The following is a 26,573-nucleotide window of genomic DNA, read 5'->3' as shown; positions in this document are numbered from 1 at the left end:
TTTTTTCACAGTACCAAAATGAATGAGTGAGATAATCACTACTACTGCATTTTAAGCAGGTGGGGGGGGGGTGCATCAAACTTATGAATTCTGTCCCTACTATAATAAATTCTAGTCATTAGCTTATATTGAATCAATCTAAGATTTTCGTTGGATGTGACTTTATATGTTAAATTCAAGCACTCCTTCCATTTTGTTTTAGCATTGAAGTCCTTTATATCTCTATCCCATCCTTCATATATCTTGCTTAGCAGATTACAATTGATTACGACATTATTGAGATAATCATACATAACACTTATACATTTTTTCTTTTTCTTACTTTCTTCCCAAAGGGTCTTTATCTTTTCAGGAACATCATTCACTATATCACAGTTCTCTTTGACCCAGATTTTTAACTGCATATATTTAAATATCTCTGAATCTTTTAATTTAAATTTATCTTTCAGTGTATCAAATGAGGATATATTATTTAAGCAAATATTATCTGATAATGTTTCGATACCTCCATTCATCCAAGTTTTCCACATTAATTTAGTACCTTGAATTCTAACAGATGGATTGTTCCAAATCTTAATATGTGTTGGAGTGCCGATCTCCATCCCTAAAATCTGCTTAGTTTTTTCCACATATTTAATGTACTATTGACAACAAAGTTATCAGTCTTTACTTTTTTCTTGGAGAACAAGATGGATAGTAAACTATTTGGTTGTAGTTGATGATTTTCGATAACCAGCCATGGGTCTTCATTAGTATTATTAATAATACGATCAATATAAAACATCTGAGCTGCTATCTGATACAATTCCATATTAGGGAGGTTTAACCCTCCTTCCCGTTTAGAGCAAAACAATAGAGTTCTTTTTATTCTGGGGGTTTTTCCAGCCCAAATGAAAGATGTAATTATGGAATTTATTTCCATAAAAAAGGTTTTTGGTGGTGTCAGTGGGATACATTGAAACAAATAAATAAACTTAGAAAGCAAAATCATCTTTACCAAGTTTATTATACCAATTAAGTTCAGCTTGAGATCACTATAGTTATTGAGATTATGTTTTAGATTATTTTTCAGTGTTAAAAAATTACTCTTATACAATTGCTTTTTATTTGCACTGATATAACAACCTAAATATTTAATTTTACAGCTTTGTACTTTAAATTGTTTAAATACTTCTGGGTTTATTGGTTTTTGGCCAAAAGTCAAAATTTCGGTTTTACCACTGTTAATTTTATAACCTGAAATTTTTGAAAATTGACTCATTATATTAATTACACTCGGAATTGAAATATCCACATCACTTAGATACAACAACAAATCATCCGCAAATAAGCTTAATTTATATTCATTTTTGCCTATAGTAATACCCGTTATGTTATCTGTCTGTCTTATTTTCTCAGCCAAGGGTTCAATAGCCATCGCGAACAGCGCTGGAGATAATGGACAGCCTTGAGCAGTACCTCGGCTTAAAGAAAATGCCTCAGAAAGAACGCCATTGGTGTAGACTTGTGCTTTGGGGGCTCTATACACTGTTTCTACCATATTAATAAATTCTACTGGGAATTCAAATGTTTCAAGCACTTTATACAAATATGACCATTCAAGGCGATCGAATGCTTTTTCAGCATCAACCGCCATCAAAGTCAAATCTATATTATGTTTTTTTGCATATTGTGTTAAGGATATACATGTTCTAACATTAGTTCTAAGATCCCTATTAGGAATAAACCCAGTTTGATTATGGTGGATAATGCTAGGTAAAATTAATGCCAATCTATTATTCATTACTTTTGTTATGATTTTCTTATCACAATTGATTAAACTAATAGGCCTAAAATCAGAAGGCTTATTACATTCACGACCTGGTTTTGGTATCACAGAAATAGTTGAAAGATACATAGTTTCTGGCAACTTTTGTTGATTAACAAATGAATTCACAACCTCCATGAACAAAGATCTAATATTTGGCCAAAATGTTGAGTAAAACTCGATAGGGAGGCCATCTATTCCTGGGGCCTTTTTTTCCGGAAATGCCTTAATTGCAGCTTCAATCTCAGAGGTTGCAAAGACTTTCCGTATATCTTCCTTTTGATGATCTGATAAGCACTGTAATTTGACTGATTTAAGGAAGGAATCTGAGTCATCTTTAACCTCTGCTGTATACAAATGTTCATAAAATTGTTTAAATCTTTTATTAATAATAGCATTGTTTGTAATAACCTCATCCGATTCTTCCTCTTTTAAAGATATAGACTGAGTCTTTGCAACCCTTTTGACCAATGATGCCAGGTGTTTACCTTAGCTTATTCGAATTATGTCTAAAGTCTTTAACTTTATCCATCAGCATAGTATCCATTTCTATTTTCTTTTCTTGCAATTTACTTTTTTTTTGTTTGGTCTCCATTTTTAAGTTGTATTTCCATTAAATTAATGTCCTGTTTTATTTTAGCCATATTCTGCTCAAAACTAGCTTTCCTTTTTGCTGCGAAGGCTATCATTACCCCCCTTATATATGCTTTAAAGGAGTCCCATATAATACAGATATTTGGCTTATCTTGATGATGAGGTTGCTGCACATTAGTTAAAATAAAAATATTAATTTGTTCTTTTACATAGGCAACAAATTCCATATCCATTAAATATTTCCTATTCATTCTCCAAATTCTATGATGTAAAGTGTTTTCCTTCGGAGTCATGGTGCAGACAACTGAAGCATGATCAGATATTATAATATTGTCAATTTCACATGATATACAATTATTAATTCCCTCTTGAGACACAAAAAGATAATCCAATCTACTATAACTATTCTGAGGACTTGAATAATAAGTGTAATCTTTTGAGTTTGGATGTAAGGTCCTCCATATATCTTGAAGAGCATTGACAGAAAGAAATTTCTGTAAATGTTTTGGAACATTGGCCTTCCTAGTTTTTGTTGTACTGTCACAAACACTAAAAATGCTATTTAGGTCTCCTCCCATAATTATCCGACCTGTTTGTGAACTATCCAATCTTGTTTGAATATCTTTTAAAAGGGCCATATTTGAGGCCGGAGGCCTATAAATGCTCAAGAGCGTATGAAATTCCCCAAATAATTCACATTTGATTATAAGATATCGACCATACGGATCTGAATACTGTGACACTAGTTTAAAGGGTATTCTCTTATTAATCAGTATCCCAACTCCTCTACTTCTGGATGTATATACTGCCTCAAAAGCCTCCCCCACCCATCTTCTTTTCAAGTACTCTATTTGACCGGCTTTAAAATGGAGTTCTTGGAGAAAAACTATGTCAGCGGACATTTTTTCCAAATGATAGATAACTTTTTGTTTTTTTGAACCCTCCTGTAATCCATTTACATTCCAAGTTACTACTTTAAATGTGTTTAACATATCTTTTATACTCCTTATATGCATTTTTATTTGATCTTAACTACTAGTTTATATAATTTTGTTTTTATTTTTTATATGTAAATGGAGTGATATAGGCCAAATTGCATAGCCCAACCCCATCTGTTGAATAACTTTGTTCAAAAGTAGTAGGAAGCACCTAAAGAGTTCAAACAAACATTCATCCATCCATACCAGCATGTAACATATAAACAAATAACATATACCCTCTCCTTCCCCCCTCCCTTCCTTCCCAGGAAACATGCTTTGTTAGAGCTTAAACTCCCAACTCCATCTGGCGTAGAAACAGTGACTTCCAAATAGTTCAAATAATACCACCCCCCCCCCCCCTTTAAAAAAATAATAATAACAAACAAAAACCAACCAAAAAATAAAAATAAAAATTAAAAATTAAAAAAAAATAAAAATTAAAAAAAAAAACTAGTAAAGAAAATGTACAACCAAATTAAATATAATTGTAGCAATTCTGCTTTACATAAACCTTTGCCAATATCCCATATTTCCTCAGACAAAAAAACAAAAAAAAAACAAAAAAAAAAATATTAGAAAAGAAATAATTAAACAACCACTTTCCCATCCAACTGTACAATTAGGTCATATTCTTTATATTCAAATTTAATATCTTTAAGTCCAGTCTCATTTCTTCAACGGTGATTTAAGAGTAAATGCTCTTACCAGGTTCTGCAAGATCAGGTCATTTTATACCTAGGTACTTCTTTTTTAGTTCCAATCTAGCTTTCTCCGGTGAGGTAAAAGTATTTACGAGGTCTCCATCCTCCACATACAACATCGCTGGGAATTTTAGAAAAGTCTTAATGTTGATCTGATGTAGCTGTTCTCTCAGAGGCCAGAACGCCTTCCTTTTCTCCCGCACCGCCGCAGACATGTCAGGCACTACTTTGAAGTTGCAACCCTCTATTTGCTTGCGGGTTCCTTTCCAAATATACAACTTCTTCTGATAGTGGTGCAGCTTGAAAATGATAGTGCGCGGATACCTGGTGTCATCTCTCTTGGCCCCAACGCAATGTGCCCTTTCAAAGTCCTCTTCTTTAAGCTCCAGCTTCCACTTATCCTTGAAAGTTTTAATCAAGAAAGCGGACATGGGCAAATCCTTTTCACTACCTTCCAAAACATTCAGCAAGCGCAGGTTGTTCTGACGATGCCTATTTTCCAGTTGGTCAATACAATCCAAAGCATCTTGTAGCTTCTTTTCAAGCGCACCTGTGCGGCTCACCTGCGCCTCCACCAAAACACCGTAATCATGCACCTCAGCCATCGCGTTCTCAAATCGGTTTTCGAAAGCCTCAATCCTCTTCACCGCGGAATCAAGCAGTGTGTTAGTAGAGGTATTGACTTGCAGTAGCTTGTTGAGTTTGGACTCGAGACCATCAAACCTGGCGTTGTAGTCGAGGCCAGTTGCTTCCACTGCTGCTCCCGCACCTGCCATTTTCTGTCGTTGTTGCCTCGTGTGCGGTCTCCCTTTCGTACACAGTCAATCCGGAATTTGACGGTGCTAAGGCTGTGTCAGCGTCAGAAAAAGCCATGCATTGTTCAGTTATGTCGGTGCAGTAGCGTCGGTTGGGGGAGAAACAGCAGCATGCACAGCTCCTCGTTAGTATAGTGGACAGTATCTCCGTCTGTCACGAGGAAGCCCGGGATTCGATTCCCCGACGGGGAGAGCTAGCTCTTTTTGGCTTCCGAACGATCCATCTAAAAAAGTTTTGGGAGGAGCCACAGGTCACAGAAGGAGTTCTGCTTCGACATCAGCGCCAAGGCCAAAGGACATGCGTTGGCTGGGAATTGAACCCAGGTCAAGTGCTTGGAAGGCAGCTATGCTCACCACTATACCACCAACACAGTCAGCAGTCAGCCACTTGCGCCATCGCTCGAAGTGCACGAGTCGCCGATAGGGCTAGAGGAGCTGATGAGATCTTTGTTTGGACCCATCACTAAAGGGAGCCTTCCAGAGTTTGCATCCCATCACATACAAGAAAGTGCTGCCTTCCCATGCCAGCTAAATAAACACTAAGTGCTGACAGCGCAAACGCAGAGAGTGCAAATACAGACGCTGACCAGTGGCACGCCCTCCTGCAGCGTGTTGGCGGACGGCCAAATTGATTCTGCTCTTGACATTTCGATGTAGCTCTGCTGTGAGCAGAGCACCCAAAAATACAGGTCACTCGCAAAAGTTCCCCTCCACGGAAATCTTTAGTAAAAGGCGAAAGATTTATGCGACAATGAAGAGAAACTCGAGCTGTGTCTACGACCCCTCGGGCCTGTGCGCTGCCTCTGGTAAACCACTACGCTCGCCAAGGGTCATCAAGGGTGACGACGCCTGCCCACATGCGTTTCGTCACCCCCCCCACTCCAAAAGGGAGGAGTAAAACTCACAAAAGTCCCCTCGGTCCACCAATAACCACAAGCCCAATCAAGGCAATCTCTTTCTCATGCCTCCATCTGAAAAGTTGGAGAAAATCTTATATGAATAAAAGAGTCTTTTAAAGAAATCCCTTATATCGAGGTCACCGATGCGCCAAAAAGTATTTCAGACATGGTCCTGCCTCAAAAAAGGGAAAAGAGTGGGAGATGTTGCCGAATCCCGGGATCAAACCACGGACCTTTAGATCTTCAGTCTAACGCTCTCCCAACTGAGCTATTTCGGCAACAACAAACCTCTGCTTAGCAAGCAGGGATTTCAGTGAGATCACCCTACTCTTTGTCGGAGCTGAAGAGCACAGCAGAGATGAGCCCCCAGACAATAAAAACAGCTGGCCAGTACGGGGATCGAACCCGCGACCTTGGCGTTATTAGCACCACGCTCTAACCAGCTGGGCTAACCGGCCTGGCTTAGCCATCCGTGTCTGCCTGATTAGCAAAAACCTGCGATAATGTTTGTGAATGCAATGAGACAATAAAGCTTCACGTTTTAACCTGAACAAGGGCTCGTCTGGGATTTGAACCCGGGACCTCTCGCACCCAAAGCGAGAATCATACCCCTAGACCAATGAGCCTTCTTCTTCTGGTGAAATTAACCAAAATCCAACATTTTTTCTATGAATATTTTTACATTATTATGGGATATTCGGGGGATCCCTAGAGGGCGAGGGGCTTACCGTATGCGACCAACCACGAGTTCCTGGGTGGCCGGTTCCTGAGTTATAACGGTTCAAATTCCAAATTTTGGGGGGCTGTAACTCGGACCCCCGGGGTCATAGGGACTTGAGGCTGGTGTCGTCGCATAGAGGGCCCCCTGGTCTGACTTTGTACCGATTTTGGTGCAGCTTGGCCCCGTTTTGGCGGAGTTACAGCTTGACAAAATGTGTGACTTTTTGGTTAACATTCACCACGTGGTGAAATTAACCTAAATCCAACATTTTTTCTATGCATATTTCTTCAGTATAATGGGATAAAAATTGATTCCTCTGAGTGCCCTGCGTACAGTAGAGGTGTTTTCTTTAATAATATGGCACACATTTGAAATAAATAAAGTTAAATACAGTTGCTATTTAATGAACATTGAGACACGCACCACATGTGGTGCACAAGTTTGCCAAAATTCTACGCTCGTTTTTATGCAAATTCTTCAGTATTTTGGGATAAAACTTGCAAAAATGGATTCCTCTGAATGCCCTTTGTACAGTACAAGTGTTTTCTCTAGGCCTCATCATAAAAACTTTCTTCCGACTTCCACCCCCCTCGAGCTGCCTTCTCTAGCCGGGGAGGGTGCACCCTGGCCGGCATGGATGAGTAGGTGCGAGGGGGGTGGATGGTACTTTTATTTTGCTAATATCTCCGCAAAGCGGTGGACCCCGGGGCTGAAATTCGGGGGATCCCTAGAGGGTCGAAGGGCCTACCGTATGCGACCACCGTCGAGTTCCTGGGTGGTCCGGTTCCTTAGTTATAACGGATATAATTCCACATTTTGGGGGGCCGTAACTCGGACCCCCGGGGTCATAGGGACATGGGCCTGTGTCGTCGGATAGAGGGCCCACTGGTCTGACTTTGTCCCGATTTTGGTGCAGTTTGGCCCCGTTTTGGCGGAGTTACAGCTTGGCAAAATGTGTGACATTCTGGTTAACATTCACCTCATGTGGTGAAATTAACCAAAATCCAATATTTTTTCTATGCATATTTCTACAGTATTATGGCATAAAATTTACAAAAATGGATTCCCCTTAGTGCCCTGAGTACAGTACAAGTGTTGTATCTCTAGGCCTCATTCTAAAATTTTTCTTCCGACTTCCACCCCCCTCGAGCTGCCTTCTCTAGCCGGTTTCAAATCATCAGCTCATTAGAGACTGCAAGACCTGATTTGGGTGTGTCTAATAAGGGAGACAATAAAAATGTGCAGGGCAGGGGTGCCTCCAGGACAGGTTTGAAAACCACTGCCCTAAATAGACAGACTGAGCATCGATGCAATGCGGCCACACTCTCTACGTTAGTTAATTTTTTTGGTATTTCAGACATTGTCCTGCGCAAACTGGTTGCAAAATAGGCAGGGCACCAGAAACATCTGAGACACAACAGGGGCAGTGGGTGTGTCAGGAACCAATGGGTGTGGTGCTGTCGGCCTGGGACAAATTGGCCTTAACTGGGTGGACGTGGCTGAACGCTGAGGGTGTACGGCTGATGGCCAGATTGAAGTTGCTGTGGCAGATGTACAGGTAGCTGAGGGCCCAATCTTTCTAAACTTGGTCTTTGCTGTCCAGCTGTGTCTGGTGGCATCTGGTAGGTATGCAACTGGTGGCTATATTGTGGAGGCACAACAGGCTGTACTCGTGCTGGAGGCAAAGCATCCAAAGCCACTGGACGTGCCTCTGGAAGGTCCAGCCCTTGCAACAGCAAGGAGACCTCCTGACCCTTTAAACGGTTATTGTGCCACGTCGTAAGAGTCCTCTGATTTACCTCAACTAGCTGAAGGGTTGTGTCACTCATCACCGTTCCATTGCTCAAGATTAGCTGCCGAATTCTTCTGTAGTCACGAAGAATGAGATCCCATCTAGACAGAGATTCTGTCCGCTGTTTCTTGGGGCTTCGGTGGATGTCACATAACCTTATGAAAATCATTTCAACAAGGCAACAGCAATTAGGCCACTGTGCTGGAGAGCTGCTAGAACCCAAAACACACCTTTTTGTGCTTTCGACACCAGGAGTGAAGACAGCTTTCTTTTTCGGGGACCTAAAACGTCCTGTAAGTAGCCTGTCTTGATGACGAGCAGCATACACTACCCTGTCTTTATAAAATTTGTCCAGGTTCTGCCAAAAACCCACAATGGTCGCAACTTGTTGGTTGGTAAGTGTGAGGCTTGTCTGTGTGCGCAGCTCCACCAGACACTCCACCAACGCATCCACCCGGTCCATTCCAGGAATGCAGTGCTCGTCAACAGCCTGGAAATATATAACTGTTGGTTAGGTATTTACATGCTGTTAAGTAAGTTTACTGCTTAATGGCAAATAACTAAATGAGTCACAATTCGTATAGAAAAGGAAAATTTACCATTGCTGAGGGTGTATCTAAAGGAGCCTGGACACTGAGCAGTGGTGGAGTCTGGACACTGGGCACTGGTGCAGCTACACTGGGCACTGGTGCAGCTGAAGGAGCCTGGACTCTGAGCAGTGGTGAAGCCAGGACACTGGGCACTGGTGCAGCTGAAGGAGCCCGGACTCTGAGCAGTGGTGGAGCCTGGACACTGGGCACTGGTGCAGCTGAAAAAGCCCGGACTCTGAGCAGTGGTGGAGCCTGGACACTGGGCACTGGTGCAGCTGAAGGAGCCCGGACTCTGAGCAGTGGTGGAGCCAGGACACTGGGCACTGGTGCAGCTACACTGGGCACTGGTGCAGCTGAAGGAGCCTGGACACTGGGCACTGGTGCAGCTACACTGGGCACTGGTGCAGCTGAAGGAGCCTGGACACTGGGCACTGGTGGAGTCTGGACACTGGGCACTGGTGCAGCTGAAGGAGCCTGGACACTGGGCACTGGTGGAGTCTGGACACTGGGCACTGGTGCAGCTACACTGGGCACTGGTGCAGCTGAAGGAGCCCGCACTCTGGGCAGTGGTGGAGCCTGGACACTGGGCACTGGTGCAGCTGAAGGAGCCCGGACTCTGAGCAGTGGTGGAGCCAGGACACTGGGCACTGGTTCAGCTACACTGGGCACTGGTGCAGCTGAATGAGCCTGGACACTGGGCCATGGTGGAGCCTGGACACTGGGCACTGGTGCAGCTACACTTGGCACTGGTGCAGCTGAAGGAGCCTGGACACTGGGCACTGGTGCAGCTACACTGGGCACTGGTGCAGCTGAAGGAGCCTGGACACTGGGCCATGGTGGAGTCTGGACACTGGGCACTGGTGCAGCTGAAGGAGCCTGGACACTGGGCACTGGTGGAGTCTGGACACTGGGCACAGGTGCAGCTACATTGGGCACTGGTGCAGCTGAAGGAGCCTGGACACTGGGAACTGGTGCAGCTGGTAGAACTGGTGGACCTGAAAGGACTAAGTCATCTGATGCCACAAGATTTGCCACTGTGGCTTCCTCTCCAAAGAAATCAATAAAACCCTCATCCCTTTCCACTTGCTCCTCCACATCTATCTCCTCCAGCAAATGAGAGGTCCTCTCAGAGGTAGGGCACATGTCCTCCAGGGGCTGACTATTCTGCCTCAACAAGTACTGTACTCCAATGAGCTCTCCTGAGGAAATATTTGTAACAGAAAACGTTTTTAATGGAAATTATGCAGAAAGGTTTATTCAGAAATGCAGCAAATATTTTGTTGTCCACTTCTGTATGAACAATATATATCTAATTCAGAGGGTATCATAAAAAGACAAGATTACTCTATATTCTACTATGTATTTTATTTTCTCCCCTGAAACCTAGAACACAGAATAATGTACAAATATTCTGGTAGTATAATTTTTCTCTGATATGTCAAAATTACATTATTAATGTCCAAAAGCAATTGTAATTTTAACAAAAACATGCTACATCATGAGCTGCATTTATCAAAATATTTTTACCTGTGTATACTGCAGGTCGAGTGAAGCTTGGGACCAATTTCCTGCCATACAACTTATTGTAGTTCTCATTGACAGAGTAAACCAGCTCCCCTGTGTAAGAGCGCAGAGTTGAACCTTCATCTGCAACAGCAGCTTCAGCCCGGTCCTGATTCCAGCGTAATAAACCTTCCAGGAGATAAATCTGGAAGTTCAGGCTGTTTGCGCTGTTCCCTAGAAAAAGAAATAGAAAGCCAAATATTGCTTTGAGAAAATGCAAAACAGAAAATTTAATCTGCAAATATCTTGATAAACATGAATTAGTGGCAAAATGTGGTATATTCTGACATGACAAACCTGGAATAAATCTGCTTAGGTGGCAATGAAATGATTCCAGGGATGTGGAGCCTCTGGCACAACGATAGGTTTTTAGAACCACCCCACCCTTGTTTGTAGTTCCAGTTTCAGTATAGAGCGGCACATTTGGAGGATCTTGGATACAGGTGACGTGCCGCCTCTGGACATTCCAGATGTGCTGCATTCTCACACTGTCAAGTAGTGGAACACCAAGAGCATCATTCCCCTTGCCACCCATGAGCTCTCTGATGAGCATATCAAGGAGGCGGATAGTGGTTTCTTCTCCTCGTGTTCTCCTCCTGCAGTGCTGGAGCAGCTCAGCTTTAGTTAAATGATGGTCCAGTTCAGCCTCCGTCAGTGTAGGCCAGCCCTGTTGGATGAGTTGCTCCCTTTTGGCCCGTCTCAGCAGAGTGAGATCCCCTGCATCCCACTCAAAAATACAGGATGACAGCCTAGCCATAAAAGTAGGGTACAACTGGTGGGCATCAGTGGTGCACCCTACTGCCAGACGTCGCATAAAATGCCAAATGTCTAGGCGGACGATGACATCGGGCCAGCCGCTGAACCGCCTCTTCAATTTAGTCTCTCCCACTGTCTTGCAACAATCACAGTCCACATAAATGACAGTGGGAGGATCAACACCAGCACTCCGGTATCGCTCCATGAGCCCTGCAGCCATGTGGTCTAACCCAGCCCCTTCATTCGCAGTCAGGACACTCATCAGCACCTGACCTATCTCATTGCCCACTGAGGTAAGCCACTGTGCTGTGCCTTTCGCAGGCCCGCTCAACTTCTTGGTGATCTGAAAGAAACAATAAGCATAGCAAATAATACAACAGGCATCCAAATCAGTTACACTGAAAAAAATATACTCTCGGTCTAAAAATACATTATAGATAAGGGTACAGTCAAGTAAGCAGCTTATCTGACCTTCTTAGTTGAATCCATTTTTAAAATTGATCCATACGTGGATGTTATGCTGGCCTTTATGTGATCGAGCCTGTTGAGAATGTCCTGACTGTATAAAGTGAGGAGCCATTTGTAGCTGGGTACAGAAGCAAGTGGTGGTGGCTCCTGGAAGTGCACCGGATGCAGGCCACGATTATCAAAAAAGGCCACACACTCTGATGTGTACCGAAGCGCACGTTTCAAGTTCAAAGCGTATGTATATGTTCAATTCATAGTGAGTAATACAGTGGTGTATCGAGGTATACAGAGGTAAATGATGTCACACTTCTCCATGTGTGAAGAAGTTGCGCAGCACAAATCCGTTAACCAATGTTCCAAAGTGAAGTATACTTTGACGGATTTCCCCTGCTCAGGGAGTGGGGAGCAATGAACACTGTGTAGGGACCATGTCAATCGCTAGGAGCTCACTTCTAATGAGCTGATTATCCGAATCAGGTGTGCTAACAAAGAGAGACATGCAAAACATGCAGACCTGGGGGGAGCGAGGACTAGAATTGAGAACCGCTTCCTTAGACTTTAAGTCAGTGTGCTCCAAGAAAGGTTTGAAAACCATTGCCCTAAAGAGACCGACTGAGCGTTGACGCAATGCTGCCACACTCCCACGTTAGCTTTTTTTGGGCTCACAGCTGCCAAAAAGTATTTCAGACATGGTCCTGTGCAAATTGGTTGCAAAACAGTGCCATATTACTCACAGTTCCCTAAAACAGTGGTTTTCAAACCTGTCCTGGAGGCACCCCTGCCCTTCACATTTTGAATGTTTCCCTCATCTAACACACCTGTTTCAAATCATCAGCTCATTAGTAGAGACCGCGAGACCTTATTTGGGTGTGTCTAATAAGGGAGACAATAAAAATGTGCAGGGCAGGGGTGCCTCCAGGACAGGTTTGAGAACCACTGCCCTAAAGAGACAGACTGAGCATCGATGCAATGCGGCCACACTCTCTACGTTAGTTAATTTTTTTGGACTAAAAGCTGCCGAAAAGTATTTCAGACATTGTCCTGCGCAAACTGGTTGCAAAATAGGTCCCACCGAGATTTGAACTCAAATCACTGGATTCAGAGTCCAGAGTGCTAACCATTACACCATGGAACCTTAACTGGTGCAGCTGTTGCTCACAGGGCTACAAACACTGGCAACATCGCCAAACTAGTGCTGTTTTATCTTTTCCTGCGGCAAGAAAGCACACAGGCTCCACCGAGATTCGAACTCAGATCGCTGGATTCAAAGCCCAGAGTGCTATTACACCATGGAACCGAAACTGCTTGGTTGGAGGCCAACTTGGAAACAGATAGCTCTCTGGCAGTGGGGAAGCAGTTATACAGGGAGGTTGGAACCCAGTGATTTTTGGTCAATGGCCCGCCTCAAAAAAGGGAATAGAGTGGGAGATGTTGCCGAAACCCGGAATCGAACCAGGGACCTTTAGATCTTCAGTCTAACGTTCTCTCAACTGAGATATTTCGGCTACAACAAACCTCTGCTTAGCAAGCAGTGATTTCAGTGAGATCACCCTACTCTTTGTCGTAGCTAAAGAGCAGAGCAGAGATGAGCCCCCAGACAATAAAAACAGCTGGCCAGTACGGGGATCGAACACACAACCTTGGGGTTATTAGCACCACGCTCTAACCAGCTGAGCTAACCGGCCTGGCTTAGCCATTCGTGTCTGCCTGATTGCAAAAAAACCTGCCATAATGTTTGTGAATGCAACGAGACAATAAAGCTTAACATTTTAACCTGAACAAGGGCTCGTCCAGGATTTGAACCCGGGACCTCTCGCACCCAAAGCGAGAATCATACCCCTAGACCAACGAGCCTTCTTGCCCAAAGACAAGAACAAATAGCTATTTCAGCAACAATAAAAGAAGGAACATGAACTAACGTGGAAGCAATCAAAGTCCTCGAGACAGTGTGAAAGGCTAACGAATGCAAGTTGGCCTCTTAATTGACCTAAAAATGGGGCTGTATCTAACATGTAGAGGGATGTTAGGGAGGACAGCTGAAATGGTCAGATGTCACTTAGACCAGCGGGCCTCAATTCCAGTCCTCGCGCCCCCTGCTCTTCACATTTTGTAAGTTTCTCGTATAGCTTCAGACATTTGTTCCATTCGAACGTAAGTGCCCTGAGAACTGGACATCACATGACATCCCTCCGTGATTCAAGTTCAAAGCGTATGTATATCTTCAATTCATAGTGAGTAATACAGTGGTGTATCGAGGTATACAGAGGTAAATGATGTCACACTTCTCCATGTGTGAAGAAGTTGCGCAGCACAAATCCGTGAACCAATGTTCCAAAGTGAAGTATACTTTGACGGATTTCCCCTGCTCAGGGAGTGGGGAGCAATGAACACTGTGTAGGGACCATGTCAATCGCTAGGAGCTCACTTCTAATGAGCTGATTATCCGAATCAGGTGTGCTAACAAAGAGAGACATGCAAAACATGCAGACCTGGGGGGAGCGAGGACTAGAATTGAGAACTGCTTCCTTAGACTTTAAGTCAGTGTGCTCCAAGAAAGGTTTGAAAACCATTGCCCTAAAGAGACCGACTGAGCGTTGACGCAATGCCGCCACACTCCCACGTTAGCTTTTTTTGGGCTCACAGCTGCCAAAAAGTATTTCAGACATGGTCCTGTGCAAATTGGTTGCAAAACAGTGCCATATTACGCACAGTTCCCTAAAACAGTGGTTTTCAAACCTGTCCTGGAGGCACCCCTGCCCTTCACATTTTGAATGTTTCCCTCATCTAACACACCTGTTTCAAATCATCAGCTCATTAGTAGAGACCGCGAGACCTTATTTGGGTGTGTCTAATAAGGGAGACAATAAAAATGTGCAGGGCAGGGGTGCCTCCAGGACAGGTTTGAGAACCACTGCCCTAAAGAGACAGACTGAGCATCGATGCAATGCGGCCACACTCTCTACGTTAGTTAATTTTTTTGGACTAAAAGCTGCCGAAAAGTATTTCAGACATTGTCCTGCGCAAACTGGTTGCAAAATAGGTCCCACCGAGATTTGAACTCAAATCACTGGATTCAGAGTCCAGAGTGCTAACCATTACACCATGGAACCTTAACTGGTGCAGCTGTTGCTCACAGGGCTACAAACACTGGCACCATCGCCAAACTAGTGCTGTTTTATCTTTTCCTGCGGCAAGAAAGCACACAGGCTCCACCGAGATTCGAACTCAGATCGCTGGATTCAAAGCCCAGAGTGCTATTACACCATGGAACCGAAACTGCTTGGTTGGAGGCCAACTTGGAAACAGATAGCTCTCTGGCAGTGGGGAAGCAGTTATACAGGGAGGTTGGAACCCAGTGATTTTTGGTCAATGGCCCGCCTCAAAAAAGGGAAAAGAGTGGGAGATGTTGCCGAAACCCGGAATCGAACCAGGGACCTTTAGATCTTCAGTCTAACGTTCTCTCAACTGAGCTATTTCGGCTACAACAAACCTCTGCTTAGCAAGCAGTGATTTCAGTGAGATCACCCTACTCTTTGTCATAGCTGAAGAGCAGAGCAGAGATGAGCCCCCAGACAATAAAAACAGCTGGCCAGTACGGGGATCAAACCCACGACCTTGGGGTTATTAGCACCACGCTCTAACCAGCTGAGCTAACCGGCCTGGCTTAGCCGTTCGTGTCTGCCTGATTGCAAAAAACCTGCCATAATGTTTGTGAATGCAACGAGACAATAAAGCTTAACATTTTAACCTGAACAAGGGCTCGTCCAGGATTTGAACCCGGGACCTCTCGCACCCAAAGCGAGAATCATACCCCTAGACCAACGAGCCTTCTTGCCCAAAGACAAGAAAAAATAGCTATTTCAGCAACAACAAAAGAAGGAACATGAACTAACGTGGAAGCAATCAAAGTCCTCGAGACAGTGTGAAAGGCTAACGAATGCAAGTTGGCCTCTTAATTGACCTAAAAATGGGGCTGTATCTAACATGTAGAGGGATGTTAGGGAGGACAGCTGAAATGGTCAGATGTCACTTAGACCAGCGGGCCTCAATTCCAGTCCTCGCGCCCCCTGCTCTTCACATTTTGTAAGTTTCTCGTATAGCTTCAGACATTTGTTCCATTCGAACATAAGTGCCCTGAGAACTGGACATCACATGACATCCCTCCGTGATTCAAGTTCAAAGCGTATGTATACGTTCAATTCATAGTGAGTAATACAGTGGTGTATTGAGGTATACAGAGGTAAATGATGTCACACTTCTCCATGTGTGAAGAAGTTGCGCAGCACAAATCCGTGAACCAATGTTCCAAAGTGAAGTATACTTTGACGGATTTCCCCTGCTCAGGGAGTGGGGAGCAATGAACACTGTCTAGGGACCATGCCAATCACTAGGAGCTCACTTCTAATGAGCTGATTAACAAATCGATTGTCTGGGGGCAAAACAGTGCCATTTTACGCACAGTTCCCTAAAGCAGTGGTTTTCAAACCTGTCCTGGAGGCACCCCTGCCCTTCACATTTTGAATGTTTCCCTCATCTAACACACCTGTTTCAAATCATCAGCTCATTAGTAGAGACCGCGAGACCTTATTTGGGTGTGTCTAATAAGGGAGACAATAAAAATGCAATGCGGTGGCAAAATAGGTCCCACCGAAATTTGAACTCGGATCACTGGATTCAGAGTCCAGAGTGCTAACCATTACACCATGGAACCTTAACTGGTGCAGCTGTTGCTCACAGGGCCACAAACACTGGCACCATCGCCAAACTAGTGCTGTTTTATCTTTTCCTGCGGCAAGAAAGCACACAGGCTCCACCAAGATTCGAACTCAGATCGCTGGATTCAAAGCCCAGAGTGCTGACCATTACACCATGGAACCGAAACTGCTTGGTTGGAAGCCAACTTGGAAACAGATAGCTCTCTGGCTGTGGGGAAGCAGTTATACATCCGTGGCCAAAAGTTTTGAGAATTACATAAATATTGGAAATTGGAAAAGTTGCTGCTTAAGTTTTTATAATAGCAATTTGCATATACTCCAGAAGGTTATGAAGAGTGATCAGATGAATTGCATAGTCCTTCTTTGCCATGAAAATGAACTTAATCCCAAAAAAAACTTTCCACTGCATTTCATTGCTGTCATTAACCCTCTGGAGTCTAAGGGTATTTTTGGGGCCTGGAGAAGTTTTGTCATGCCCTGAGATTTGTGCTTTTTTCAGTTTCTTATAAATATCTAAATGGGTAAAGTCTAATCTCACTGTAATCAGCACAAACTGGGCTAAAATAATATAAGAAATGCATGTATGTACATGATTGTGTTTTTGAGAAAAAAAATATTATGCGTGGTTAGTGAAAAACTAAAAATGTTAAAACACTTGAATAAGGCAAAAAAACACATAAAGAACAATGGTTCCCGGGATTTTTGAGAACTGGAGCTTGTAGCCTAGAATTTTTCTTTCTAAATGATGTGAAAATCATCTTGTTTACTCACTCACAGAGAACAATATATTGATTTAAATTTTCTAAGACACTTTTTGTTGGTAAAAGTCATATGCGAGTAGGCGTCAACTACCATGAATATCATTGTGATTTACACCTGAGAAGACAAAGGCCTGCATAATGAGCTGCATAATGAGCCATTCAGTCATCTGTGCCACTGAGAGGAAGGAGTTACAAGAGAGAATGCAAGAACAAAATAAATCTATATAATTTTATGTTTGTAGTTTATTTAGAATATATTTAATTATCCCACAACATAATTTAATATCCACTTGGGGGTGCAGTTAAACAGTTTATTAGAAACAATCAAAGCTGACTTTCAAACAAATTGTTTGGCATCCTTACTCCAGTCACACAATCCTTCAGAATCCTTTTAACAATCTTATTTTCTACAAAAAAAACATTTATTGTTATTATTATTATCATTATTATTAATGTTGAAAAGAGCTGAGAATATTTTTCTGGGTTTTTAGGGGGAATAAATTGAAAGAAAAGCATGTTTTTACATTTGTGACAGTTATCTATTTGTTACATTTATATTATTTACATCAAGCTTTTGAATGGTATAGTATTGTATATTGTTATTGAAACTTCATAATGTTTCACTTGATTACTATACATTTAGTCAGGAATTATAGTTTGGAAAAAGTATTTGGAAAAAGTCTAACTAGTAAAATGTTTACACGTTATGTGAAAACTAGTACAAGTATATAAATAAATAAAAAGAGACTTACTCATGTTTATGATCTCTGCTGAATAAAGTGCTGCATTCTTTTTTTCTGAGGAAATCCATTTCTCAAATCCTCAACCACATGACATCTTTTTGGGGTGAATTATGTCTTATTCCTCTCATCGCGAAGCAAACAGTAAAATAAACACTTGAAGAACAGGCTCGCTGCTTTTTCTTCTGTTATGGGCGTATTCAAGCCGCGCACTTCAGTTTGAATCTGAATAGCGCGTTCAGCGCGGGGGCGTGGTCACATTAGATATAATGAAGGGAGACTTGAAAAACAGACATCGCGTTGTTTTCATATGGATTACTTTATCACAGAATATCTGTTTTCGGCGGCACTTGTTTAGTTTAAAAATAGACATGTCAAGCTTTCTATAGATATCTCCCCCATGTATTTTCGTTGAGTATTCACGGAGTTACAGTTCATTTTAATGACTTGTTTGTAAATGAAGATAAGCGCAGACAAAGGCTGCAGACAGCACACCTTGTTTGTTATCTTTATTTTATAAGTGCACAAAGTTTTGTTGTCATTATGTCTGTATCCAAAAAAAAGTAGACCCTTTACAGATTCGATTGATGTATTGCTCTTATCTGTACGATTAAAACTGAAAGTGTAATTTAAGGTCTTTTCGGGGTTATCAGGAGAAAATGACTCAAAACGCGTATCCGCGTTAATCGACTCGAAAGGGTTAAAGGACCTGCTGAGATCATTTCAGTAATCGTCTTGTTAACTCAGGTGAGAATGTTGACGAGCACAAGGCTGGAGATCATTATGTCAGGCTGATTGGGTTAGAATGGCAGGCTTGACATGTTAAAAGGAGGGTGATGCTTGAAATCATTGTTCTTCCATTGTTAACCATGGTGACCTGCAAAGAAACGCGTGCAGCCATCATTGCGTTGCATAAAAATGGCTTCACAGGCAAGGATATTGTGGCTACTAAGATTGCACCTAAATCAACAATTTATAGGATCATCAAGAACTTCAAGGAAAGAGGTTCAATTCTTGTAAAGAAGGCTTCAGGGCATCCAAGAAAGTCCAGCAAGCGCCAGGATGGTCTCCTAAAGAGGATTCAGCTGCAGGATCGGAGTGCCACCAGTGCAGAGCTTACTCAGGAATGGCAGCAGACAGGTGTGAACGCATCTGCACCCACAGTGAGGCCAAGACTTCTGGAAGATGGCCTGGTGTCAAGAAGGGCAGCAAAGAAGCCACTTCTCTCCAAAAAAAAACATCAGGGACAAATTGATCTTCTGCAGAAAGTATAGTGAATGGACTGCTGAGGACTGGGGCAAAGTCATATTCTCAGATTAAGCCCCTTTCCGGTTGTTTGGGGCATCTGGAAAAAGGCTTGTCCGGAGAAGAAAAGGTGAGCGCTACCATCAGTCCTGTGTCATGCCAACAGTAAAGCATCCTGACACCATTCATGTGTGGGGTTGCTTCTCATCCAAGGGAGTGGGCTCACTCACAATTAAATGTTTGTAAAATGTACAGTACATTAAATGTCATGTAATTGTTGATAAAAGCCTTTGAAATGTATGAAGTGCTTGTAATTATATTTCAGTACATCACAGAAACAACTGAAACAAAGATCTAAAAGCAGTTTAGCAGCAAACTTTTTGAAAACTAATATTTATGTAATTCTCAAAACTTTTGGCCACGACTGTACAGAGAGGTTGGAACCCAGTGATCTTTGGTCAATGGCCCGCCTCAAAAAAGGGAAAAGTGCGGGAGATGTTGCCGAAACCCAGGATCGAAGCAGAGACCTTAAGATCTTCAGTCTAACGCTCTCCCAACTGAGCTACTTTGGCTACAACAAACCTCTGCTTAGCAAGCAGTGATTTCAGTGAGATCACCCTACTCTTTGTCGGAGCTGAAGAGCAGAGCAGAGATGAGCCCCCAGACAATAAAAACAGCTGGCCAGTACGGGGATCGAACCCACGACCTTGGCGTTATTAGCACCACGCTCTAACCAGCTGGGCTAACCGGCCTGGCTTAGCCATCCGTGTCTGCCTGATTAGCAAAAACCTGCGATAATGTTTGTGAATGCAATGAGACAATAAAGCTTCACGTTTTAACCTGAACAAGGGCTCGTCTGGGATTTGAACCCGGGACCTCTCGCACCCAAAGCGAGAATCATACCCCTAGACCAATGAGCCTTCTTCTTCTGGTGAAATTAACCAAAATCCAACATTTTTTCTATGAATATTTTTACATTATTATGGGATATTCGGGGGATCCCTAGAGGGCGAGGGGCTTACCGTATGCGACCAACCACGAGTTCCTGGGTGGCCGGTTCCTGAGTTATAACGGTTCAAATTCCAAATTTTGGGGGGCTGTAACTCGGACCCCCGGGGTCATAGGGACATGGGCCTGTGTCGTCGGATAGAGGGCCCCCTGGTCTGACTTTGTACCGATTTTGGTGCAGTTTGGCCCCGTTTTGGCGGAGTTACAGCTTGGCAAAATGTGTGACATTTTGGTTAACATTCACCACGTGGTGAAATTAACCTAAATCCAACATTTTTTCTATGCATATTTCTTCAGTATAATGGGATAAAATTTACAAAAACTGATTCCTCTGAGTGCCCTGCGTACAGTAGAGGTGTTTTCTTTAATAATATGGCACACATTTGAAATAAATAAAGTTAAATACAGTTGCTATTTAATGAACATTGAGACACGCACCACATGTGGTGCACAAGTGTGCCAAAATTCTACGCTCGTTTTTATGCAAATTCTTCAGTATTTTGGGAGTACAAGTGTTTTCTCTAGGCCTCATCATAAAAATTTTCTTCCGACTTCCACCCCCCTCGAGCTGCCTTCTCTAGCCAGGGAGGGTGCACCCTGGCCGGCATGGATGAGTAGGTGCGAGGGGGGTGGATGGTACTATTATTTTGCTAATATCTCCGCAAAGCGGTGGACCCCGGGGCTGAAATTCGGGGGATCCCTAGAGGGTCGAGGGGCCTACCGTATGCGACCACCGTCGAGTTCCTGGGTGGTCCGGTTCCTTAGTTATAACGGATATAATTCCACATTCTGGTTAACATTCACCTCATGTGGTGAAATTAACCAAAATCCAACATTTTTTCTATGCATATTTCTACAGTATTATGGCATAAAATTTACAAAAATGGATTCCCCTTAGTGCCCTGAGTACAGTACAAGTGTTGTATCTCTAGGCCTCATTCTAAAATTTTTCTTCCGACTTCCACCCCCCTCGAGCTGCCTTCTCTAGCCGGTTTCAAATCATCAGCTCATTAGAGACTGCAAGACCTGATTTGGGTGTGTCTAATAAGGGAGACAATAAAAATGTGCAGGGCAGGGGTGCCTCCAGGACAGGTTTGAAAACCACTGCCCTAAATAGACAGACTGAGCATCGATGCAATGCGGCCACACTCTCTACGTTAGTTAATTTTTTTGGACTAAAAGCTGCCGAAAAGTATTTCAGACATTGTCCTGCGCAAACTGGTTGCAAAATAGGCAGGGCACCAGAAACATCTGAGACACAACAGGGGCAGTGGGTGTGTCAGGAACCAATGGGTGTGGTGCTGTCGGCCTGGGACAAATTGGCCTTAACTGGGTGGACGTGGCTGAACGCTGAGGGTGTACGGCTGATGGCCAGATTGAAGTTGCTGTGGCAGATGTACAGGTAGCTGAGGGCCCAATTTTTCTAAACTTGGTCTTTGCTGTCCAGCTGTGTCTGGTGGCATCTGGTAGGTATGCAACTGGTGGCTATATTGTGGAGGCACAACAGGCTGTACTCGTGCTGGAGGCAAAGCATCCAAAGCCACTGGACGTGCCTCTGGAAGGTCCAGCCCTTGCAACAGCAAGGAGACCTCCTGACCCTTTAAACGGTTATTGTGCCACGTCGTAAGAGTCCTCTGATTTACCTCAACTAGCTGAAGGGTTGTGTCACTCATCACCGTTCCATTGCTCAAGATTAGCTGCCGAATTCTTCTGTAATCACGAAGAATGAGATCCCATCAAGACAGAGATTCTGTCCGCTGTTTCTTGGGGCTTCGGTGGATGTTACATAACCTTATGAAAATCATTTCAACATGTCAACAGCAATTAGGCCACTGTGCTGGAGAGCTGCTAGAACCCAAAACACACCTTTTTGTGCTTTTGACACCAGGAGTGAAGACAGCTTTCTTTTTCGGGGACGTAAAACGTCCTGTAAGTAGCCTGTCTTGATGACGAGCAGCATACACTACCCTGTCTTTATAAAATTTGTCCAGGTTCTGCCAAAAACCCACAATGGTCGCAACTTGTTGGTTGGTAAGTGTGAGGCTTGTCTGTGTGCGCAGCTCCACCAGACACTCCACCAACGCATCCACCCGGTCCATTCCAGGAATGCAGTGCTCGTCAACAGCCTGGAAATATATAACTGTTGGTTAGGTATTTACATGCTGTTAAGTAAGTTTACTGCTTAATGGCAAATAACTAAATGAGTCACAATTCGTATAGAAAAGGAAAATTTACCATTGCTGAGGGTGTATCTAAAGGAGCCTGGACACTGAGCAGTGGTGGAGTCTGGACACTGGGCACTGGTGCAGCTACACTGGGCACTGGTGCAGCTGAAGGAGCCTGGACTCTGAGCAGTGGTGAAGCCAGGACACTGGGCACTGGTGCAGCTGAAGGAGCCCGGACTCTGAGCAGTGGTGGAGCCTGGACACTGGGCACTGGTGCAGCTGAAAAAGCCCGGACTCTGAGCAGTGGTGGAGCCTGGACACTGGGCACTGGTGCAGCTGAAGGAGCCCGGACTCTGAGCAGTGGTGGAGCCAGGACACTGGGCACTGGTGCAGCTACACTGGGCACTGGTGCAGCTGAAGGAGCCTGGACACTGGGCACTGGTGCAGCTACACTGGGCACTGGTGCAGCTGAAGGAGCCTGGACACTGGGCACTGGTGCAGCTACACCGGGCACTGGTGCAGCTAAAGGAGCCCGGACACTGGGCACTGGTGGAGTCTGGACACTGGGCACTGGTGCAGCTGAAGGAGCCCGGACTCTGAGCAGTGGTGGAGCCTGGACACTGGGCACTGGTGCAGCTGAAAAAGCCCGGACTCTGAGCAGTGGTGGAGCCTGGACACTGGGCACTGGTGCAGCTGAAGGAGCCCGGTCTCTGAGCAGTGGTGGAGCCAGGACACTGGGCACTGGTGCAGCTACACTGGGCACTGGTGCAGCTGAAGGAGCCTGGACACTGGGCACTGGTGCAGCTACACTGGGCACTGGTGCAGCTGAAGGAGCCTGGACACTGGGCACTGGTGCAGCTACACCGGGCACTGGTGCAGCTAAAGGAGCCCGGACACTGGGCACTGGTGGAGTCTGGACACTGGGCACTGGTGCAGCTGAAGGAGCCTGGACACTGGGCACTGGTGGAGTCTGGACACTGGGCACTGGTGCAGCTGAAGGAGCCTGGACACTGGGCACTGGTGGAGTCTGGACACTGGGCACTGGTGCAGCTACACTGGGCACTGGTGCAGCTGAAGGAGCCCGCACTCTGGGCAGTGGTGGAGCCTGGACACTGGGCACTGGTGCAGCTGAAGGAGCCCGGACTCTGAGCAGTGGAGAAGCCAGGACACTGGGCACTGGTGCAGCTACACTGGGCACTGGTGCAGCTGAAGGAGCCTGGACACTGGGCACTGGTGCAGCTACACTTGGCACTGGTGTAGCTGAAGGAGCCTGGACACTGGGCACTGGTGCAGCTACACTGGGCACTGGTGCAGCTGAAGGAGCCTGGACACTGGGCCATGGTGGAGTCTGGACACTGGGCACTGGTGCAGCTGAAGGAGCCTGGACACTGGGCACTGGTGGAGTCTGGACACTGGGCACAGGTGCAGCTACATTGGGCACTGGTGCAGCTGAAGGAGCCTGGACACTGGGAACTGGTGCAGCTGGTAGAACTGGTGGACCTGAAAGGACTAAGTCATCTGATGCCACAAGATTTGCCACTGTGGCTTCCTCTCCAAAGAAATCAATGAAACCCTCATCCCTTTCCACTTGCTCCTCCACATCTATCTCCTCCAGCAAATGAGAGGTCCTCTCAGAGGTAGGGCACATGTCCTCCAGGGGCTGACTATTCTGCCTCAACAAGTACTGTACTCCAATGAGCTCTCCTGAGGAAATATTTGTAACAGAAAACGTTTTTAATGGAAATTATGCAGAAAGGTTTATTCAGAAATGCAGTAAATATTTTGTTGTCCACTTCTGTATGAACAATATATATCTAATTCAGAGGGTATCATAAAAAGACAGGATTACTCTATATTCTACTATGTATTTTATTTTCTCCCCTGAAACCTAGAACACAGAATAATGTACAAATATTCTGGTAGTATAATTTTTCTCAGATATGTCAAAATTACATTATTACTGTCCAAAAGCAATTGTAATTTTAACAAAAACATGCTACATCATGAGCTGCATTTATCAAAATATTTTTACCTGTGTATACTGCAGGTCGAGTGAAGCTTGGGACCAATTTCCTGCCATTCAACTTATTGTAGTTCTCATTGACAGAGTAAACCAGCTCCCCTGTGTAAGAGCGCAGAGTTGAACCTTCATCTGCAACAGCAGCTTCAGCCCGGTCCTGATTCCAGCGTAATAAACCTTCCAGGAGATAAATCTGGAAGTTCAGGCTGTTTGCGCTGTTCCCTAGAAAAAGAAATAGAAAGCCAAATATTGCTTTGAGAAAATGCAAAACAGAAAATTTAATCTGCAAATATCTTGATAAACATGAATTAGTGGCAAAATGTGGTATATTCTGACATGACAAACCTGGAATAAATCTGCTTAGGTGGCAATGAAATGATTCCAGGGATGTGGAGCCTCTGGCACAACGATAGGTTTTTAGAACCACCCCACCCTTGTTTGTAGTTCCAGTTTCAGTATAGAGCGGCACATTTGGAGGATCTTGGATACAGGTGACGTGCCGCCTCTGGACATTCCAGATGTGCTGCATTCTCACACTGTCAAGTAGTGGAACACCAAGAGCATCATTCCCCTTGCCACCCATGAGCTCTCTGATGAGCATATCAAGGAGGCGGATAGTGGTTTCTTCTCCTCGTGTTCTCCTCCTGCAGTGCTGGAGCAGCTCAGCTTTAGTTAAATGATGGTCCAGTTCAGCCTCCGTCAGTGTAGGCCAGCCCTGTTGGATGAGTTGCTCCCTTTTGGCCCGTCTCAGCAGAGTGAGATCCCCTGCATCCCACTCAAAAATACAGGATGACAGCCTAGCCATAAAAGTAGGGTACAACTGGTGGGCATCAGTGGTGCACCCTACTGCCAGACGTCGCATAAAATGCCAAATGTCTAGGCGGACGATGACATCGGGCCAGCCGCTGAACCGCCTCTTCAATTTAGTCTCTCCCACTGTCTTGCAACAATCACAGTCCACATAAATGACAGTGGGAGGATCAACACCAGCACTCCGGTATCGCTCCATGAGCCCTGCAGCCATGTGGTCTAACCCAGCCCCTTCATTCGCAGTCAGGACACTCATCAGCACCTGACCTATCTCATTGCCCACTGAGGTAAGCCACTGTGCTGTGCCTTTCGCAGGCCCGCTCAACTTCTTGGTGATCTGAAAGAAACAATAAGCATAGCAAATAATACAACAGGCATCCAAATCAGTTACACTGAAAAAAATATACTCTCGGTCTAAAAATACATTATAGATAAGGGTACAGTCAAGTAAGCAGCTTATCTGACCTTCTTAGTTGAATCCATTTTTAAAATTGATCCATACGTGGATGTTATGCTGGCCTTTATGTGATCGAGCCTGTTGAGAATGTCCTGACTGTATAAAGTGAGGAGCCATTTGTAGCTGGGTACAGAAGCAAGTGGTGGTGGCTCCTGGAAGTGCACCGGATGCAGGCCACGATTATCAAAAAAGGCCACACACTCTGATGTGTACCGAAGCGCACGTTTCAAGTTCAAAGCGTATGTATATCTTCAATTCATAGTGAGTAATACAGTGGTGTATCGAGGTATACAGAGGTAAATGATGTCACACTTCTCCATGTGTGAAGAAGTTGCGCAGCACAAATCCGTGAACCAATGTTCCAAAGTGAAGTATACTTTGACGGATTTCCCCTGCTCAGGGAGTGGGGAGCAATGAACACTGTGTAGGGACCATGTCAATCGCTAGGAGCTCACTTCTAATGAGCTGATTATCCGAATCAGGTGTGCTAACAAAGAGAGACATGCAAAACATGCAGACCTGGGGGGAGCGAGGACTAGAATTGAGAACCGCTTCCTTAGACTTTAAGTCAGTGTGAGCAAAAGAGGTGAAAAGTTGTCTGCATGACCTGAGTGTTCCAAGGTAGCCTACATAATACAAGAATCCATACACATTCATACTGGCGTAACAAGACCGAGAAGGTCCTTAAACACAAAACTTTAATCTCTTTGTTAATTCGACAACATAATCTTGGCCAGTGCAATGGAGCAAGCCCAGAGGAGGGACAGCCTCTTTGCATCAAACCCATCATTCCCAGCTACGCTCGTCATTCTTGAAAGGCCAGGGGAATTAGCTCAAATGGTAGAGCGCTCGCTTAGCATGCGAGAGGTAGCGGGATCGATGCCCGCATTCTCCAAGTTGGCTCCTGCCCTTTTACTCACACATCCCTAGATCAGTGGTTTTCAATCCTGTCCTGGAGGCATCCCT

At 44.5% G+C, this 26,573-nt stretch overlaps 9 non-coding genes across 9 annotated transcripts; 1 reads left to right on the top strand and 8 right to left on the bottom strand.

Annotated features, from left to right (window-relative positions):
- Positions 1-5,552: 5,552 nt before the first annotated feature.
- LOC132145793 (U5 spliceosomal RNA) lies at positions 5,553-5,667 on the bottom strand. Its single transcript, XR_009434559.1, has one exon. It is a non-coding gene; the product is annotated as a U5 spliceosomal RNA (small nuclear RNA).
- A 513-nt stretch (positions 5,668-6,180) lies between these two features.
- trnai-aau (transfer RNA isoleucine (anticodon AAU)) lies at positions 6,181-6,254 on the bottom strand. The gene has a single exon. It is a non-coding gene; the product is annotated as a tRNA-Ile (tRNA).
- A 7,214-nt stretch (positions 6,255-13,468) lies between these two features.
- Positions 13,469-13,540, bottom strand: trnap-ugg (transfer RNA proline (anticodon UGG)). Its single transcript has one exon. It is a non-coding gene; the product is annotated as a tRNA-Pro (tRNA).
- Positions 13,541-15,093: 1,553 nt separating this feature from the next.
- Positions 15,094-15,166, bottom strand: trnaf-gaa (transfer RNA phenylalanine (anticodon GAA)). The gene has a single exon. It is a non-coding gene; the product is annotated as a tRNA-Phe (tRNA).
- Positions 15,167-15,272: 106 nt separating this feature from the next.
- Positions 15,273-15,346, bottom strand: trnai-aau (transfer RNA isoleucine (anticodon AAU)). The gene has a single exon. It is a non-coding gene; the product is annotated as a tRNA-Ile (tRNA).
- A 96-nt stretch (positions 15,347-15,442) lies between these two features.
- trnap-ugg (transfer RNA proline (anticodon UGG)) lies at positions 15,443-15,514 on the bottom strand. The gene has a single exon. It is a non-coding gene; the product is annotated as a tRNA-Pro (tRNA).
- Positions 15,515-16,325: 811 nt separating this feature from the next.
- Positions 16,326-16,397, bottom strand: trnaq-cug (transfer RNA glutamine (anticodon CUG)). Its single transcript has one exon. It is a non-coding gene; the product is annotated as a tRNA-Gln (tRNA).
- A 3,428-nt stretch (positions 16,398-19,825) lies between these two features.
- Positions 19,826-19,899, bottom strand: trnai-aau (transfer RNA isoleucine (anticodon AAU)). The gene has a single exon. It is a non-coding gene; the product is annotated as a tRNA-Ile (tRNA).
- Positions 19,900-26,429: 6,530 nt separating this feature from the next.
- Positions 26,430-26,502, top strand: trnaa-agc (transfer RNA alanine (anticodon AGC)). Its single transcript has one exon. It is a non-coding gene; the product is annotated as a tRNA-Ala (tRNA).
- Positions 26,503-26,573: the final 71 nt, after the last annotated feature.

Source organism: Carassius carassius, chromosome 8 (assembly GCF_963082965.1).
Source record: "Carassius carassius chromosome 8, fCarCar2.1, whole genome shotgun sequence".
NCBI lineage: Eukaryota > Metazoa > Chordata > Actinopteri > Cypriniformes > Cyprinidae > Carassius > Carassius carassius.
The sequence above is the reverse complement of the archived record's forward strand: the minus strand, read 5'-3'. Positions and strand labels throughout refer to the sequence as shown.